This window comes from Triturus cristatus, chromosome 3_1, assembly GCF_964204655.1.
Source record: "Triturus cristatus chromosome 3_1, aTriCri1.1, whole genome shotgun sequence".
NCBI classification, from domain to species: Eukaryota; Metazoa; Chordata; class Amphibia; order Caudata; family Salamandridae; genus Triturus; species Triturus cristatus.
In genome coordinates, this window is record NC_140583.1 from 4,292,228 (window position 1) to 4,310,367 (window position 18,140).

Here is an 18,140-nt window from a genome sequence, read left to right on the forward strand (position 1 = left end):
GCTGAGAAGCTCCAACTCACTCCTTCTTATTCCTCCGAAACTGAAAAAGAAAACCACACAAAACCGATCGGTCTCCGACAACGCTCCCAGGATATGGAACGCTAGAACCCTAGAGTCCTCAGATGCAACCCCTCCTTCTCCTGTTTCAAAAGGGACCTGAAAATCCATCTCCTTAACAAATACTTTCCTGACCAACGTCAACTAACCTAGACTTCAATATCCGAGTTTACTCCTCTCTCTTGACATTCAAGGATAGTTGGTGACCGGACTGTGTTAACCACCTTATCTTCCATGCTGTTTTTTTTATCCCTGGTTTGCTTCCTTACTGCCTGCCTACTATGTAATGCAATTTCCGTCTGTTTTTTTCTTTACAGTATGTATGTAAAGCGCTCTGATACCTACGGGTCAAGCTAGCGCTATATTAAACTTTTAAAATAAATAAAAATAAAGCAGAGGGGACAGTGTCTGGGTCACTTGCCAGTGACCAGGGGCACGATAGACGAATGCCCACCGATGTCGGGTGTTTCAGGTGAAGCTTGACTCTTCAGCCCGAGGACCAGGAGGCGTCGAGGATGACCAGTAGCTGGATTTGAGCTGTCCCACGAAGGATGTCGAGTGCTGCAAGTGCCGGTGCCCGGATTGGACACAACAAGCCTTGGCAACAGCAACCCCGCAGAAAGGAGAAAGATGCTTCGGTGCGGACAAGCAAGGTCCGAGGGACTCCCCCCAACAAAGAGGAGTGAGGGCACGTCTGGAGCAACCAGGGAAGCCCAAGGAAAGTCAGAGTTACCTTCACAGGTACCCACCAGTCGACGGGCCAGGGATCGCGAAGGGACCTCGAGAGGAATCACAAAATGGCGGCCCACGGGTCACTCGGGGTGACTAGGCCGTCAATCTTCGGTGGATTCTCTGCTCGGGGTCTGGGCTACAAGTAACCCAATGCAAAGCCTCAGGAGACGTCGAGAAGCTGATGCACTTGCAAATGTGCACAGTGTCCAGGGGTTCCGGTTCGACGGTACCCACGAGGGCTACGGGTCTCAGCTTTGCTGGGGACTCGGTTCGACCTCTGGGAAGTTTGGAAATCCACCTCTGGTGTTGCAAAGTCGTCGGCGTCCGGCGGGAGCTTCGGAGCTGCAGACCGGACAGATGCGTCTTTGGTGCCTGCCAAACAGGGGAGCAACTCCTTTACTCCAAAGGAGATTCTTCAGTCATCTGCGTTGAACAGATCGTCGAAGGTCCAGGATTCAGTTGCAGAGTTTCGTCCAGGAATATCTGAAGTTCTGGTTACAGAGGTTCCTCCTTTATACCGAAGAAAGGGGTTGTACTAACTCAGGGAACCCACCCATGGGAGGGTTTGGAAAGAGGTGTGGCTACACCCATTTCCTTTGTCCAGTTTTGCGCCAGAGTAGGGGCTGTAGCACCTGAACCGGTTTGAGCTGGACTATGCACAGGGAAACCAAATGTGCCCCCAGTGCAGGACTTCAAAGCACTCTCAGAGTGCACCCACCCAGCCCTAATACACTACAGCCTGTCTGGGAGGTGGTGACACCTCCCTGTGACAGGAAACCTATTGTCCAGGCCTCCCCTGCCGGAGTTTCGGTCAGCAGCCGGAGCCCAGACTCGTGTCTGTGGCTGCAGCATCCAGTTTGTGATGCCAGGACTCTTTTAAGTTGGTACCGGGTATACCGCTAGTGCCATGTCTCTTCCTCTAGATGGGTGGGATAATACTCCCACACCAGTTACTGGTGTGGGGGTATGATTGCAAGGTGTTTGACACCAAACACGACACGTTTCCGTGTAGCCAGTCCAAAGGTGGCATTTACTGTTTGGTTATAATGCACTTAAGAGTATATGGTCCGGCTGCATCACAGACAACCCCGGAGAAGAGATTCCGAAGGCCGCAGAGGGGCTCTGCTCATGCATGGGCACCCTCTCACACAAAACCAAGCACCCTGCCTTCAGGATTGATAAGGCCTGCCATAGGGGTGACTGATAGGTTTCTATGTAAAGTGATAGGTGAGATATAGTAAACCTATACCTCAGTAAGGGGTGCATGCCCCACCTTACCCAGGCTGCCATAGCAGACCTGTGATGTCATTTTAGAGGACTTCCCAGGGGTGGCATAATACATGTTTCAGCCCCTGGTATGCCTCTGGTTTACCTATGCCTTGGGTACATAATATACCATATACTAGGGGCTTATAAGGGCACCCCAGAATCCAATCTGTGGTGTACCTAAGGTACAAGGAATCAATTTATAAGAGAAAGCAGATAGGCTGGGGACCGGAATAGCAGGTTCCCAGCCAAACGAAGTCAAAAACCATCAAAACACCAGGAAAAAAGTGGGGGCAACCATGTAGTTAGATTCCACCTTCCTACACACTGCTGTTTACCACACGATGAAGAATCTGTGCATGCTGCTCTGCTGTTTTCTGCACTCTGAGGAATCTGTGCATACTGCTCTGCTGTTTAATGCACTTTGAGGAATCTGTGCATGGTGCTCCGCTGTTTAATGCACTTTGAGGAATCTGTGCACTCTGCACTGCTGTTTACTAAACACTGAGGAATCTGTGCATGGTGCACTGCTGTTTACTGCACTCTGAGGAATCTGTGCATGGTGCTCCGCTGTTTAATGCACTTTGAGGAATCTGTGTACTCTGCACTGCTGTTTACTAAACACTGAGGAATCTGTGCATGGTCCACTGCTGTTTACTGCACTCTGAGGAATCTGTGCACGCTGCACTGTTGTTTGCTGCACTCTGAGAAATCTGTGCATGGTGCAATGCTGTTTACTGCACGCTGAAGAGTCTTTGCATGCTGCACTGCTCTTTACGGTACAAAAGGGAGTGGTGATGGACAGAGCATCAGAACCAATCAAACGCTCACACCCAGTCAACAGATCTGGGTTTGATCCATCACCGTTCTTTAGCCCACACTGCCACCCCAGTTCAGATATGGCCATATGCAAATCAGTCTGACCCTGTGCCTCATGGGAACAGTCCAACCCGAACTGCCAAGCCATGCTCAGACGTGAGTCCCTTGCTCACTTTGCCACTGGATTCAAGCAAGCCTGGCTGAAGACGGTTGAAATACCAGAAACCGGTCCTAGGAAGCTTGTTTCCGGTCCAGGGAAGGCATGGCTTGGCAGTTCGGGCTGGACTGTTCCCATGAGGCACAGGGTCAGACTGATTTGCATATGGCCATGTCTGAACTGGGGTGGCAGAGTGGGCTAAAGAACGGTGATGGATCAAACCCAGATCTGTTGACTGGGTGTGAGTGTTTGATTGGTTCTGATGCTCCGTCCATCACCACCCCCTTTTGTACCGCACTGCTCTTTACTGCACTCTGAGGAATCTGTTCACACTGCACTGCTGTTTACTACACTCTGAGAAATCTGTGCACGCTGCACTGCTGTTTACTGCACTCTGAGGAATCTGTGCATGCTGTACTGCTGTTTACTACACTCTGAGGAATCTGTACGCACTGCACAGCTCTTTAATGCACTCTGAGGAATCTGCACACTGCACTGCTGTTTACTGCGTTATGTGAGTCATTTAGAAATGAGACAATCAATCAAAACTACACTGATATATACTAAACTGTGAAGTGTGTTTACAGCAAAAGACAAACCCTGTCCTGTGCACACTGCACTGCATCTTAGTGCACTATGAGGAATCTGTGTACTCTGCACTGCAGTTTACTGCAGTATGAGGACTCCTTGCACACTGCAGTTTACTGCACTATAAGGAATATTTGCACTCTGCAGTTTACTGCACTATAAGGAATATTTTCACTCTGCAGTTTACTGCACTTTGAGGAATCTGTGCACAGTACACTGCTTCTTGTGTGTTTACTGCACTGCATCCTACTGCACTGTGATGAATCTGTGTACACTGCACTGCATCTTACTGCACTCTGAGGAATCTGTTTACACTGCCCTGCTGTTTACTGCACTCTCAGGAATCTGTGCACACTGCACTGCTTTTTACTGCATTTTGCGGGGTTGACTATATAGGAAAAGTGTGCACTGCTGTTGACTGCACTTCCAGGGGTGTTTATAGAGTAAATCTCCGCCAGGAGGTGGGCTTTTCTATCTGGGTACCTGTGCAGGTATGGGGCTGCCTGTGATCATCGTTTATGTTACAGAGGAACACTGTGCACACTGCACTGCTGTTCACTGCACTCTGAGGAATCTGTGCGCACTGCACTGCTGTTTACTGCACTCTGAGGAATCTGTGCGCACTGCACAGCTGTTTACTGCACTCTGAGGAATCTGTGCGCACTGCTTTTTGATACACTATGAGGGTCCTGGCAGCTAAAGAGAAAATCTGTGCCCTGCACTGACATCAAGTAGCATACAGAGAAAATCTAGGCACACTGCACTGTTTTTAGGTCAAGCCTAGAGTCATTGCGCATGCGCTGCTCTGCGAGGCATGCTGTATTCCATCTGTGGGGTATGGCCACACCCACCACTTTTAATTGGTTCCTTCCTGTGCCTTTCCAACTGCGTTGGTTTTGTGTGGTGAATCCAAGAAATTTAGCCATTCCGATTGAGAAACATTCAGAAGTATTAGTTCTTAAGATGAATAGGGCTTCTCTGCTCGACCTGGTCTTTAGTCTATGGCAAATAGGTTTTAGCCACTTATATCGTGGTTCACGATAAGCATTACAAACGAACAAGAAGTGACCTATTGTTTCTTTATGGATTATACAACATGGGCAAAATGGGGTCGCCGGCTTCTGCCAACCACTGGTAAAGGACCGTAAAGGCAATGTACCAAGACGGAACTGAAAGTAAAGTTTCCTATCAGTGGTTTTAACTATTATATCCCAGAAACACTCTATATGGGGAACTATTTTATATAGCAGAAACAAACCAGTCAAGTTCGGTTTCTCCGAAAGAGCAACGTAATCATCCTTAACCATAGACCAAAAGAGAGATTTAAAATCTTTCTTAGAAGGAAAGATATGGGAGCCCGGCTCAGACCACAACAGTGGGAGACCCATTCCAAAAAGAGTGTTTCTAATAGACTTAAACCAAGGGATATCACCAGCCCCCTGCTGTGATCTAACATCCTGAAGTTCTCGGGCGAACATGGCAAGTTCCGGTGTAGACCATATTCGTCTCCATAACGCCACCAACCTATACTGGGCTTGATGTTTGAATGAATGGAGCCCCATGTCCATCAATAATGGCAGAGTTGGTGTTGATGGCGGAAGACTAACTAAATTTCGGAGGAATTTGTTTTGTATCCTATCAAGGACAGCCAGGTCTACATAGCCCCAAATATCCGCCCCATATAATATGGCAGAACTAATTTTTGCACTATATATTTTGAGGGCGGGCAGCACCCTTTTGGTCAGAGAGCTCCGCTGCTCCTTCACCAAACAACCGGACAAGCGCATTAGTTTCAAGCTAAGCGCTGTTATTTGCTCTTTCCAGCGTAATCTATAATCCATTGTGACACCGAGATAGGTCATAACTTCAACCTGTTCCAGGGTTGACCCGTTCATAATGACATTGCCCCTCTGTGCTTTTTTCTTCGTGAAGACCATAAATTTGGTTTTATTAATGTTAATTTCTAAATCGTTCTCTTTGCAGAAATCCACAAATTTATCTATAGCAACCTGCAAACCCTTCTGAGTTTTGGCCAGTATGAGTGTATCATCCGCAAATATTAAAAGGGGGAATTTACTCCCCCCCAACGATGGGGCGTCTGTAGGAGTATCTGAGAGAAACTTAACCACTTGATTAATAAAAAGTATAAAAAGGGTAGGGGCCAGGACGCAGCCCTGTCTCACTCCACGAGTCACCGGGAAGGTTTCAGTAACCTGGCCCTGACGACCCCACCTTACTCTAGCAAAGTTTCCCTCATGCATCCTGATGGTAAGTTCTAAGAGCGCAGGAGGAACACCCATCTTTCTCAGTGCAGCCCACATCTTTCCTCTGGGGACCAAATCGAACGCTGATTTGAGGTCCACAAATGCAGCGTAAATCCTGCCGCCTTTCAGAAACACAGTTTTCCAATAGATCATAACGAATCTTAAGATCTGGTCAACTGTGCTAATATAAGCCCTAAAACCAGCTTGTAGTGGGGAAAGAATGTCAACTTCGACCATCCAAGTGTCAATTTTTCCTAAAAGCATTCTAGCCACAATTTTTTGAAGGGCATCGATAAGACTAATTGGACGGTAGTTTCCTGCATTAGTTTTGTCTCCTTTTTTATACACGGGAAGGATCTCTGCCCCTTTCCATGAATTTGGAATCTCCAACCCTCTGGCTATCGCATTTGCTAGGGTGGTTATATACGGAACCCAATGCACCTGATCATACTTAAAAAGGTCCGCGGGGACACAGTCCATACCAGGAGCCTTACCGTTCTGAACTTGTTTAAGCGCAGCTACAGTATCCAATTCTGTAAAAACAACGTGGTCAAGTAAAGGCGGCGCAGTCTGAACACTGGCATCTTCCCAATGTTGGGAGATCCGTACCGTGTCACTAAACTGCGTCGCGTAATGTTTGACCCATTGTTCTGCAGACACATGGTTAACAGGTGTTTTCGAGTCCCCAGTCCCACCCCACTTCACAACCTCCCAAAATTTTTGTTGGTTAGATGAGGTGCATGCTTGATATAAATCTAACCAACGCTGTTCATCCCAGTTGGTTTTTGCCACTTTAAGTGTTTTCTTGTAGTTGACCCTGGCTAGCCTAATATCAATGACTGACTTCAATTTAATAGCATCTATTAAGGTGCTATGTGCTAACCGACAAGATTTATCGTACCATTTAGTCCTAGCTGGTACTAGACTATTTTTCCCTCCTTTTGTGGGTTCGTTAAAAAAAGTTTTTATCTTATTAAACAATGTCTCATGGATCATCCCTATTTCTTCCGGGGAGGTACCTTCGTTAAGTATCGGTACCATCAGATTAGTGGCTACTGAGACCTCCTCCGCAATCCTTTCTAACACGGTAGGGTTGTCTATAAGCCTAGTCCAGCGTACTCTTCTACAGTCATTCGTAAGAACAGCCTCAGCTGTAACAGTAGTAGACGCAGAATCCAATCTGAAACCCTCTTTCAGTATTAGTTTAATTGCCAGAGGGTTATGGTCGCTTTCAGATCTTTTGACTACTTCCATATCCTCTAGGATTTTCCAGAATTTTATCTTTATTAAGAAGTAGTCAATACGACTCGAATACTTGGAATTGTCAAAAGTGACCTTTCCCATTGAATCTGATTTAGTTCTACCGTTAGCTGCACGCAGATCCCATTCAAGACAAAGGCCTAGCCACTGCATTGCTGCCTCGGTAACCTTTTTGATGGGGGGGATAGATAATGGTGGAATATTCCAGATTTGATCAGATTCCCCATATCCTTCATTATCAAGATTAGGAAAGGGTTCAAATGAACAATTAAAATCACCAGCCACCATTGTACAATTATCGCTAGAAATGGTGTTTAATAAGCAGTCTAGATCACTGACTGCTCTCGCAGGCTTCCCGCCAGGTAGCCCTCTTGCATATATATTAATCAGAGAAAAAACCTCTTTATTTTTGCCAGACAATTTCAAGGCAAGAATATCATTACTTAAAGTAGGAATTTCTTCGATTATAAGGGCTAGAGATTGCCTGATCCAAATAACCAAACCACCTGAGGGACGACCTTTTGGTCCTTTACAGGCTGGTTTATAATAATTGAGATAACCAACCCGAAAAATGGCAACAGTTGACCAACTTTCCTGAAACATAATAACATCGAAAGAATCCACAAAAGAGCCCCAGTCAGCTTCGGACATTTTCCCAGACAATCCCGCTATGTTCCATGACAGGACTGTAAGAATATTACTTGTGTCTTTCAGCAGGTTGTTGGGTAGGTTAATAGTCTCCTCCAGTGCTAGAGGACTATATATGGGATTCAAAGGTTTTACCCCATCTTCCTCCCCTTTGGAATTACCACTCAACCCTGTTGCCGTCACAGCCCTAAGAGGTGGAACAGGGCTAGGGGAACTCGGTACAACTTCACTCCGCACTGGATTCAGCATTGGATTATCAAGTCAATCCACATCTTCCAAGCCGGTCAGCGGAGCAAACCGGTTTGTGAGTTGTGGACAAAACAAAGGATAAGCTGGAGTGTCTAAATGAAATCTCCCTCTTGGCCTGTCTCTTCTAGAATATTGAGGTGGGGTGTGGGGACCGCTTGTGCAAAAAGCGGGATAAAAATAATTCAGCAATAAAGTTTGCACATCCCCAACTCTTCCAAATCTAGGTCCTCTGCCAATAAAATTAGCCACCCATGATTCTCTAAAATTAATCACCACACAGTCCCCTTCAAGATCTTTCTTACCATAACCTATCCAATCCACCCTTCTAACATTAAGAATTTCAGAATACGTATTGGGTGGAAGCGGGCGATTTTTGTTAAGCCAAAATGTTACCTTATTGTGGAGGTCCATGTGTGTTTCACTTTTACCTTCAACTAATGGAGCCACCCCGGTTAAAATGATGGTATAGGGCCGTGACTCCGGGGGGAGATTAACACAATGTTTCCTCGGGATAGGTTTAGAAAATGGCCGAGGATTATGTCCATGACTGCTAGGTGTTTTCTTGGGCTGGGGTAGTTTTATGGCCTTCTGTGTAGGTGTAACCCCAGAGATAACAGTCGTCTTAACGGCCGATACTGAGGTTGGTTTCGGGGATTTTAACATACGAGATCCCGCCTTTGTACTTGACATCCCTGCTTTTTTTTTATTTATCGGTTTGGATTTCGGTGGGGATTTCGGTGGTGACGGAGCACTGGTGGTCACACCTTTAGGGATGGGACTGTCTAACTTTTTGTTTAATGGTGCTATATTCTCTTTAAACAGCCTATCCAGAGAGTCCATTTTTTCATTCAATAATCTTGTCCTTTCTAATAGCGGTAAAAGCAAGGACTTCATTAATAACTCTATCTTTGCCAGGAGTATACCTTCTACAATACTAACAGTGGTATTATGATCTTCGAATTGACCCACCACGTTAGTGTTGCGCAGCCGAGTAGAAGAATCAATAGTGCTTCCCACCCTCTCATTATGTTCAGCTAAGAAGGGAAAATCTAGCCTTTTGCGTTTCCCAGGATTCTGTAAGGGAGAAAGCTGTAAAATGGGGGGGGAATTCACTTGCTCCTTACTAAGATTTAAATTAGGTGAGTCCGAGAGACCTGAGTTCCCTCTAGACTGATCTAACAAAATGGTAGTTCCACCGTTAAGCAGGTTATCGTGGACAGTGATAAGTGAACTATCTTGACCCACCTCCGACATCTCCCCTATTTGGGTCTCAGGAACAGTTATAGGCACAGGATCAATATTAGCAACATTGCTATCAGAATCTATAAGGGAAAGCGAAATAGGGGAAGCTGCCTCACTAATTTTCCCAAGAGAAGATCGCTTGCCTGTAATTATATCTAATGAAAGGCGTTTTTCAACTATAGCAATTTCTTTCTCCAGTATAGCAGTAGAGCGTTTAAAAAATTGGTCAATTGTACCCGTATAAATGCCATTAGAAGTAGAGACCTGGATTTGCCTCTTTTTTCCAGATCTTAGGGTCATCTTTAAATCGACAATTAACCAAATTAATACCTCGAAAAAGAAACGTGTATATTGGTAATCAGTGAGAGATCTAAGCGATTATGCTAACAATGGGTACACACGCCTAACGATGGTTAAATGCAAAGATAGAAATATGAGCATTTACATCAACAATGGAAAAGGACCATGTGAGGTTTAGGCGAAATATTTTAAAATGTTAGGGAGGTGGCCCAGCCCAGCCGCTGCCAGCCCCTGACGGCCACAGACGGCCCGCCCTTTGCCCGGGCTTAGCCCCGGGCGCTCCCGCGCGCTCCCGCGCAGCGGGGACAGTGACTGGCTATAAGCTGATAGGTGGGCGGGACAGGCAGGGAGAGCGACCCAGGTGTTACGGGTCAGAACCTCACGCAGGGACTCCTGGAACACTGAGTCCCTGCGGGTCTGCTCGCAGCCCCGCGGTCCTGCACAAGCGCGCGCAACCACGCCAACAGCCCAGCACAGACTAAGGGAGGCACAGTGGATAGCCCAACAGCAATTTCGAGGGTCCAACAAAAGTCCGAGGGTCCAAGGCGACGAAGCGAGACCCGCGAAGCGGGTCCGGCGAGGAGTAGCAGCAGGGAAGAACCGGAGGGGAGTTTCCACACTTTGAGAGCAGGTGTTAGTCCCAAAGATTTCCTCTGACACAGCCCTTCTTAATGACTGATAGGTGGGCGGGACAGGCAGAGAGAGCGACCCAGGTGTTACGGGTCAGAACCTCACGCAGGGACTCCTGGAACACTGAGTCCCTGCGGGTCTGCTCGCAGCCCCGCGGTCCTGCACAAGCGCGCGCAACCACGCCAACAGCCCAGCACAGACTAAGGGAGGCACAGTGGATAGCCCAACAGCAATTTCGAGGGTCCAACAAAAGTCCGAGGGTCCAAGGCGACGAAGCGGGACCCGCGAAGCGGGTCCGGCGAGGAGTAGCAGCAGGGAAGAACCGGAGGTGAGTTTCCACACTTTGAGAGCAGGTGTTAGTCCCAAAGATTTCCTCTGACACAGCCCTTCTTAATGACTGATAGGTGGGCGGGACAGGCAGGGAGAGCGACCCAGGTGTTACGGGTCAGAACCTCACGCAGGGACTCCTGGAACACTGAGTCCCTGCGGGTCTGCTCGCAGCCCCGCGGTCCTGCACAAGCGCGCGCAACCACGCCAACAGCCCAGCACAGACTAAGGGAGGCACAGTGGATAGCCCAACAGCAATTTCGAGGGTCCAACAAAAGTCCGAGGGTCCAAGGCGACGAAGCGGGACCCGCGAAGCGGGTCCGGCGAGGAGTAGCAGCAGGGAAGAACCGGAGGTGAGTTTCCACACTTTGAGAGCAGGTGTTAGTCCCAAAGATTTCCTCTGACACAGCCCTTCTTAATGACTGATAGGTGGGTGGGACAGGCAGGGAGAGCGACCCAGGTGTTACGGGTCAGAACCTCACGCAGGGACTCCTGGAACACTGAGTCCCTGCGGGTCTGCTCGCAGCCCCGCGGTCCTGCACAAGCGCGCGCAACCACGCCAACAGCCCAGCACAGACTAAGGGAGGCACAGTGGATAGCCCAACAGCAATTTCGAGGGTCCAACAAAAGTCCGAGGGTCCAAGGCGACGAAGCGGGACCCGCGAAGCGGGTCCGGCGAGGAGTAGCAGCAGGGAAGAACCGGAGGTGAGTTTCCACACTTTGAGAGCAGGTGTTAGTCCCAAAGATTTCCTCTGACACAGCCCTTCTTAATGACTGATAGGTGGGCGGGACAGGCAGGGAGAGCGACCCAGGTGTTACGGGTCAGAACCTCACGCAGGGACTCCTGGAACACTGAGTCCCTGCGGGTCTGCTCGCAGCCCCGCGGTCCTGCACAAGCGCGCGCAACCACGCCAACAGCCCAGCACAGTCTAAGGGAGGCACAGTGGATAGCCCAACAGCAATTTCGAGGGTCCAACAAAAGTCCGAGGGTCCAAGACGACGAAGCGGGACCCGCGAAGCGGGTCCGGCGAGGAGTAGCAGCAGGGAAGAACCGGAGGTGAGTTTCCACACTTTGAGAGCAGGTGTTAGTCCCTGCAGGTATGGGGCTGCCTGTGATCATCGTTTATGTTACAGAGGAACACTGTGCACACTGCACTGCTGTTCACTGCACTCTGAGGAATCTGTGCGCACTGCACTGCTGTTTACTGCACTCTGAGGAATCTGTGCGCACTGCACAGCTGTTTACTGCACTCTGAGGAATCTGTGCGCACTGCTTTTTGATACACTATGAGGGTCCTGGCAGCTAAAGAGAAAATCTGTGCCCTGCACTGACATCAAGTAGCATACAGAGAAAATCTAGGCACACTGCACTGTTTTTAGGTCAAGCCTAGAGTCATTGCGCATGCGCTGCTCTGCGAGGCATGCTGTATTCCATCTGTGGGGTATGGCCACACCCACCACTTTTAATTGGTTCCTTCCTGTGCCTTTCCAACTGCGTTGGTTTTGTGTGGTGAATGGGTGCCATTTGTCCCTCCTTTGGGTGTGTTTGTGACATCTATGGCGACTGCCCATGTTACATGTTACATGGGTCATTTCGCTTCAGGGCATTTCATACTTACGGCACACTTTTAAAATTTTTGTCTGGAACGCCATGGCAGTGATGAACAGATGGAGAGCCTGCAGGAAGGAAAACACCTACCAGCTGAACTACGAGCTCTTCGGTGGTTCTGGCCTTTAGAAACTTGTTTTTTTTGTTGGTATTTGGTGACAACCTTTTAACATTATTTAACATTACATAGTTGCCGTAGGACTCTGTTAGTTTCAGAACGGTGTAATGTTATGTGTTTTCTCACACGAACAGGTGGCACACGTCGCCGTCAAGCTCCTCCCCTCTCCCTGTACTCACACTCCTTTTCTTATAGACCGTACATTGCTGCTCCAAGGCCTCTACACAGCCCACCCCCTTTCCACCTCTCCTACCCCTGCGTGCGATGTCCCACCACTGCAGGCGGCTGCTTGCATTTAGCAATACTGTAAATGCTTAATCCCACCCCAGGGTATTTTCAATCTGCGCAACCCACGCCCTCGCACTTTCTTGTAATGGTAGCACCCCATTCATCTTCATTTTATTTTTAGTGCCCATTCCTATTTTTTTATCCCAATCCAACCCTGCTTTGTAGGGTCTAGACTGCCCATCCTAGTATTTTAATAGGGCTTTAATTTATCCCAATGTTAGTGTGAGACGGTAAGCGTGGGGACCGCGTTCTTACCTTCCGTCATGGATCCACACAGTAAAGGATCCAGGAGACGAGACACACCCACCTGTCATGTTTTCCTATAGCGGAGCCAAGACCCGAGACCGAAAGTAGGAGGAGCTGACACCGGAAACAGTTCTTTGCTCTCAATGAAAGCGAGTCAGCGTAAACTAGGGGCGTCATCGACCAACAGCGGAGTGGAGACCAGCGGAAGGCAGAACGAGAAGAACCTGGAGAGAGAAGACAGCGACCGTGTCGGACGAGCGGCGGAGCGAGGAGTGGTGGTGTCCACCGGAGGAGGCTGGAGAGCGGCCGCAACTCAGGAGAGTTGCGGCGGAGCCGGGGAGTGACCACGACTCCTGGGAAAGCGAGAGAGGGTACGAGGGCGGTGGGAGGATTGTCGAGAGGGTGGGTACGGGGTAGAGGGATAGTAAAAATCACAACCAGCACTAGGAACTCGTGTTTGGCACAACCTTTCCTTTTTGTTTGATACACGTTTTGTTTCCCCTTCCCTATTCAGGGCACCGTCCCCACTCCTTCTCTGAATCAGAGGCAGCGCTCAACCCTGTTTTATCGCGCTTGCGATCTCCCCATCCAGTTGTTTGCAGAACCTCACGGAGTCAATTCCCCTTAAACCCAGACACTGACACTTCTGGTGTGGTGACGGCTAGCGTAGATCCTCACCCCCCTCAGTCAAACAGTGATTGACGGCTTCCTTTTCTCCCCTCTTCATGAGCCTCCTGGGTAACAGCAACGAGACGGAAGAGCCGGTTCCAGCAACATCCAATCCCCACCCCAGCACCAAGAAGACGGACCAAGGAGAAGAGAAAGACGAAACATCCCCCGTATCTACTAATATCCCAATCACTGACAATAAAAAAAGTACATTCAGCCTCCGCATCTGTTTATCCGGCCTGCTCTCCCACAGTTAGTTTACTTGAGGACTACATTTGCGGCGGCATCATAACTTTTTTATTTTCTTCACTTTAATGACTCATTATAATCTCTGGTTTTTTTTCTTCTTTGAACTGAAGCTGATTTTTGTGAAGTGACCAAGAAAGGTGTAATGCATTTGTTATTTAGAAAACAGTGGCCGTACTCTAAACTTTGCCGAACATATCCCTATGCTCAACTTTGCGTGCTTCGAATCTGCCTGCTTCATTTCAAAGTTCCTTTGTTTTTTGGAAGATGAACATGGACCTGCAGCCTGCCTTTCTTAACGGTCGACTGACATTGGAAGGCTTTATCGCCTGATTAATGTCCTTTATGGTCCTCCCCTATTGTTTTTTTTGGTCTCTACACTCAAAATCTATATTTTGATATAAAACAGTCCCAGTTATCTGGGTTGTACACAAACCAGTGAATACTCCAGTTCCTAACAAACTCAGCAATAACCATCATTTTTAATGTGGAAATGGGGCAGCAACATTGTCAAAATTACTAGGGGTGTAGGAGAATGGATTTATTTTATGACTATTTAGACAAGTGCAGCTGTTCCCCACTTACTTTTACATGTTTGTAAATATCTTTGAACGTGGATACACATGCAAAGCTATAATTTTCAGAGCACTTTATATCTCTTTTAGTGCACTCATCATCAGCACTGCACCACCTCATCAGTTCACCACCACCCGCAGCACCAACTCAGCACTGGCCCAGCACCACCTCAAAATCAGCTCAGCACCATCATAGCATCAGCACAGCACCACCTCCGCATCAGTGCATCTCCACTAGTGAAGTACCCCCTCAGCACTAGTGCAGTACCCCCTCAGCACCACCTCAACATGAGCACAGCGCCATCGCGGCATCAGCACAGCACCAACTCCACATTACTGCACCATCACCCGTGCAGCCCCACCTCAGCACCAGCGCAGCCCCACCTCATTAGCAGTTCGGCACCAGTGCAGCACCACTTCAGCATCAGAGCAGCACCTCCTCAGCATCACTCAGCACCTCCTGAGCACCAGCTCTGCTTCACCTGAGCACCACCTCAGCTTGATTGAGCACCACAGCATAACTCAGTTCCACCTCAGCATCACTCAGCATCACCTGAGCATCACCTCAGCACCACCATACCACCACCTCGGCATCACTCAGCACCACCTCAGTCTCGGAATCTGGCTTCTGTTGATTCTCCACTAGTGTCCGTCCGGTGCTAGTGTTGTAAGTCAGGTACTATTTCCCACCTCCACCCTCCTGTTATTTGTCTCTTCTTCCTCCCACCCATAACAAAAAAATATATAACAAACCAGCATTAGGTCAAACAAAGAAGCAAGCAAACCAGCACACACTGGTCTTTATAACTGAAAGTCCAACTCGTCTCGAGTCAATCAGTTGTTTTGTCAAGAACCAATCCAGTCCACTGTTGTTATTGTGTTTCTTCTTTTACTTCACAATGACAGTCACAGGTAGAAACATCCGAAACACTGCAGCCGACACATGCTTAGTCCCCCCGGACTTTTTCGAGGCTGTAATGGCATATTACATAGGCATTTTACATGTTGTTATGATAGTGAGAGGATACCCAAATGGGTAACTATAAAAGACCCTCCCCATGTGAGAATGCCAGCAGCATGGTAGTTGATTTTGTGAAGGGCCAATGAGCTCAAATCTCCAAAATATAACCAGTGTGGTCTATTGTGAGTAGAGATCCAGTATAAATCTGAAAGTGCGCAAAACAGAGAGAGGAAGGAAAATAACCGCGTGAGAATGACACTATCTGAAGACATTGAGTTCCCACTGGTGGCACTGCTAATGCTAGATATGTCGGAAGTACTAGTTGTAATGGCAGTCTGTGCCAAGTCTCCCTTCGTCTCTGTGGGCATATAAGTTTCGACATTGCTGTGGAAGGTCTTGTATAGGGGACGAAACACGTGTCCACAACAGTGGACTTGATTGGTGTGAGAAAATGCCCTCTTTCTGCATGGTTGCCCCCACTTATTGCTGAATTGCTGATGTACTTTGACTGAGTGTGCCCTGGGCTCCTTCTAATCTGGTACCCAGAGCCTGTGTTCTTTCCCTAAAACAGCATTGAAGCCTAAACCCAATTGGCCTCTCTGGCCCTAGGTCAACCCCTGGTAAATGGTACCATAGGTACCCAGGTCACTGTGAGCAGATAAGGCCTCTAAGGGCTGCAGCACTTATTGTGCCACCCTTAGAGGCCCTGTACCATTACACTCACACACTGCCTTTGCAGGCTGCATGTCTTGTTGCAGAACAAAGTGAAGAGTCGACATGGCACACATCCCTGTTTGCCATTGCCTACAACCCACTGCCCTGGCATAGATCAGTCACCCCTCTAGCTGGGTGCACTATACCAGTGGTGAGGGTACAGGTGCATGAGCCCTGTACCCCTACAGTGTCTAAGTCCATTCTTAGACATTGTAAGTGCAGTGCTGCCATTAAGAGTATATGGTGCTGAGAGTTTGTCATTACGAACTCCACAGCACCATAATGGCTACACTGAAAACTGAGAAGTTTGGTATCAAACGTCTCAGCACATTAAACCCACACTGATGCCAGTGTGAGATTTAATGAAAAATGCACACAGAGGGCTTCTTAGAGATGCCCCCTGAAAACTAACCTACCATTAATGTCCAGGCTGAGTGGCTGCTTTCAGCTGCCACCACCAGACATGCTTCTGGACCCCTGGGTCGAGAGCCTGTTGCTCTCTGGGGCCTGAAACCATGCACATCCTGGGCCGAGGTGCCAAGCCTCCTCCCCCAGGATTGGAAGGGTTCACGAAGGGGAAGCTTCAAAGGCTTGCCCCCTCTGTGAGCTTCCCCAGGCCACTTGCTGCTCTCAGCAACTGGTCCCCACTGGTTCTGACCCCCACTTTGGGCGGGAGAACCGGCGGGTAAAACAAGTGAGGAAGAGAGGTGTGCCCACCTCTGCCAACTCCAACCCTCAGGTGGGGGAGGTGAGGTGAAGCACTACTCTCAGTCCACACCATCTTCAAGATGGGAGACTCAGCCAACCAGGGACAGGCTCATGCCCCCCTCCCACTGGAGGGTGGCATAATAGGGGGTGTACCCACCCTAGGGAAGTGACCCATTGGTCCCTGCCCTTTACCTACCTGTAACACCCCTAAATCTAGTATTTAGGGGCACCCCTGAACCTTGCTTCCTCAGACAACGTGCAGCAAGAAAAGAAGAAGAAGGACCAAACAGCCGTGCCGAAACTAACAAGAGGAAGACGCCCACTGACTTGGCCCCAGCCCTACCGGCCTGTCTCCACCTCGAACCTGCTCCTGCAAAATCCTACAGCCATCAACCTCGAAAACCCCGGAGGACCTGCCTGCCTTCAAGCATAAACACTTTGTCTCCATTTTGTCACCCGTGAACCTGCAACCTCTGGCTTGGGTCGGACACCGCGAATCTGCCCCACTCTGCACCCGCTGTCCATGGTTCGAGTAGGCAAACACCACGAGGAGGTCAACCCGGCGATCCTGACCCGAGATCCGGTGACTCCTGACCTGTCTCAAGCCTCCAGCTGATGCCTGCAGTCTAAATCCAGAAGGCCACCCTAACCGTGACCAGGAGATGGTAAGAAGATCCGACCCCAAAAGTCACCCCGACACCCCATGGCCTTGTGTACCCAAACCGACGGTGCCTAACCAACCCCTAACTTCCCAACTGACCTCTCGAAGTGGTGGTCGCACCCAGAAGACCTTCGTCCCCAAAGACTGCAGTGTCTTTCCAAACCGGAGGTTCTCCGTTGAAACCAACAGGGCGCCCGACATCGAAACAGCACCCTGTACCCGGCCGCCCTAGTGCCGCTGAGGGTGCACCTTTGGTGCTAATCTGTTTCCCCCTTTGCCCTGAGCTAAAGTCCAGGAGCTTTGCTCCCACAGCCGAGTGGCCTGCTAGCCAGCAGCCACCAACCGGAGGCCCCCTATCCCCCATTGGATAACATTGGACCTCAGCACTCAACACTCTGCACCCGGCCACCCCAGTACCGCTGAGGGTGTAACGAGAGTGCATCCTCGACTCTTGGGAACCCCTGAGTCTAACCCCAGAACGTCAACTCCCACTCCCAAAAACGTACCTCAAAATCGATAACACTATTTTCTTCATAGGATAACATTGACTGTTTTTCTCTGAAAAGTGACTAAGTGTGGCGTTTGAGAAACTCAAGAAATTCTTTAAAATTGTATAATCTAACAAAAACAACTTTAATTACCTGTTTTCAGGAATGTCCCAGAGTAGTGTCTAGGTATACTACTCTGTGTAAGCCTAGTAATCTCAAAAGTTACTAAGTTACTTACCTGCTATTTTACTAAAAAGCCTATTCAAGTCTATGTACTTCATTTACTAAGTATTGCATTTCTCTGCATCCATACTGTCA

The 18,140-nt window shown here is 48.7% G+C and overlaps 1 protein-coding gene across 5 annotated transcripts in view; it reads left to right on the forward strand.

Annotated features, from left to right (window-relative positions):
* Nucleotides 1-18,140, forward strand: part of LOC146859573 (uncharacterized) — a 132,005-nt gene that overhangs the window by 21,636 nt on the left and 92,229 nt on the right. The window contains exons 1-2 of one of the 5 annotated variants that reach the window (XR_014979316.1): nucleotides 13,010-13,171; nucleotides 13,315-13,811. The exons of 2 other annotated variants lie outside the window; for them this stretch is intronic. The gene's annotated coding sequence lies outside the window, so the exon portion shown is untranslated. Of the gene's footprint in view, nucleotides 1-12,992; nucleotides 13,172-13,314; nucleotides 13,812-18,140 lie in introns of those variants that run through there. 2 more of the 5 variants (XM_085646514.1, XM_085646513.1) reach the window with 2 other exon arrangements.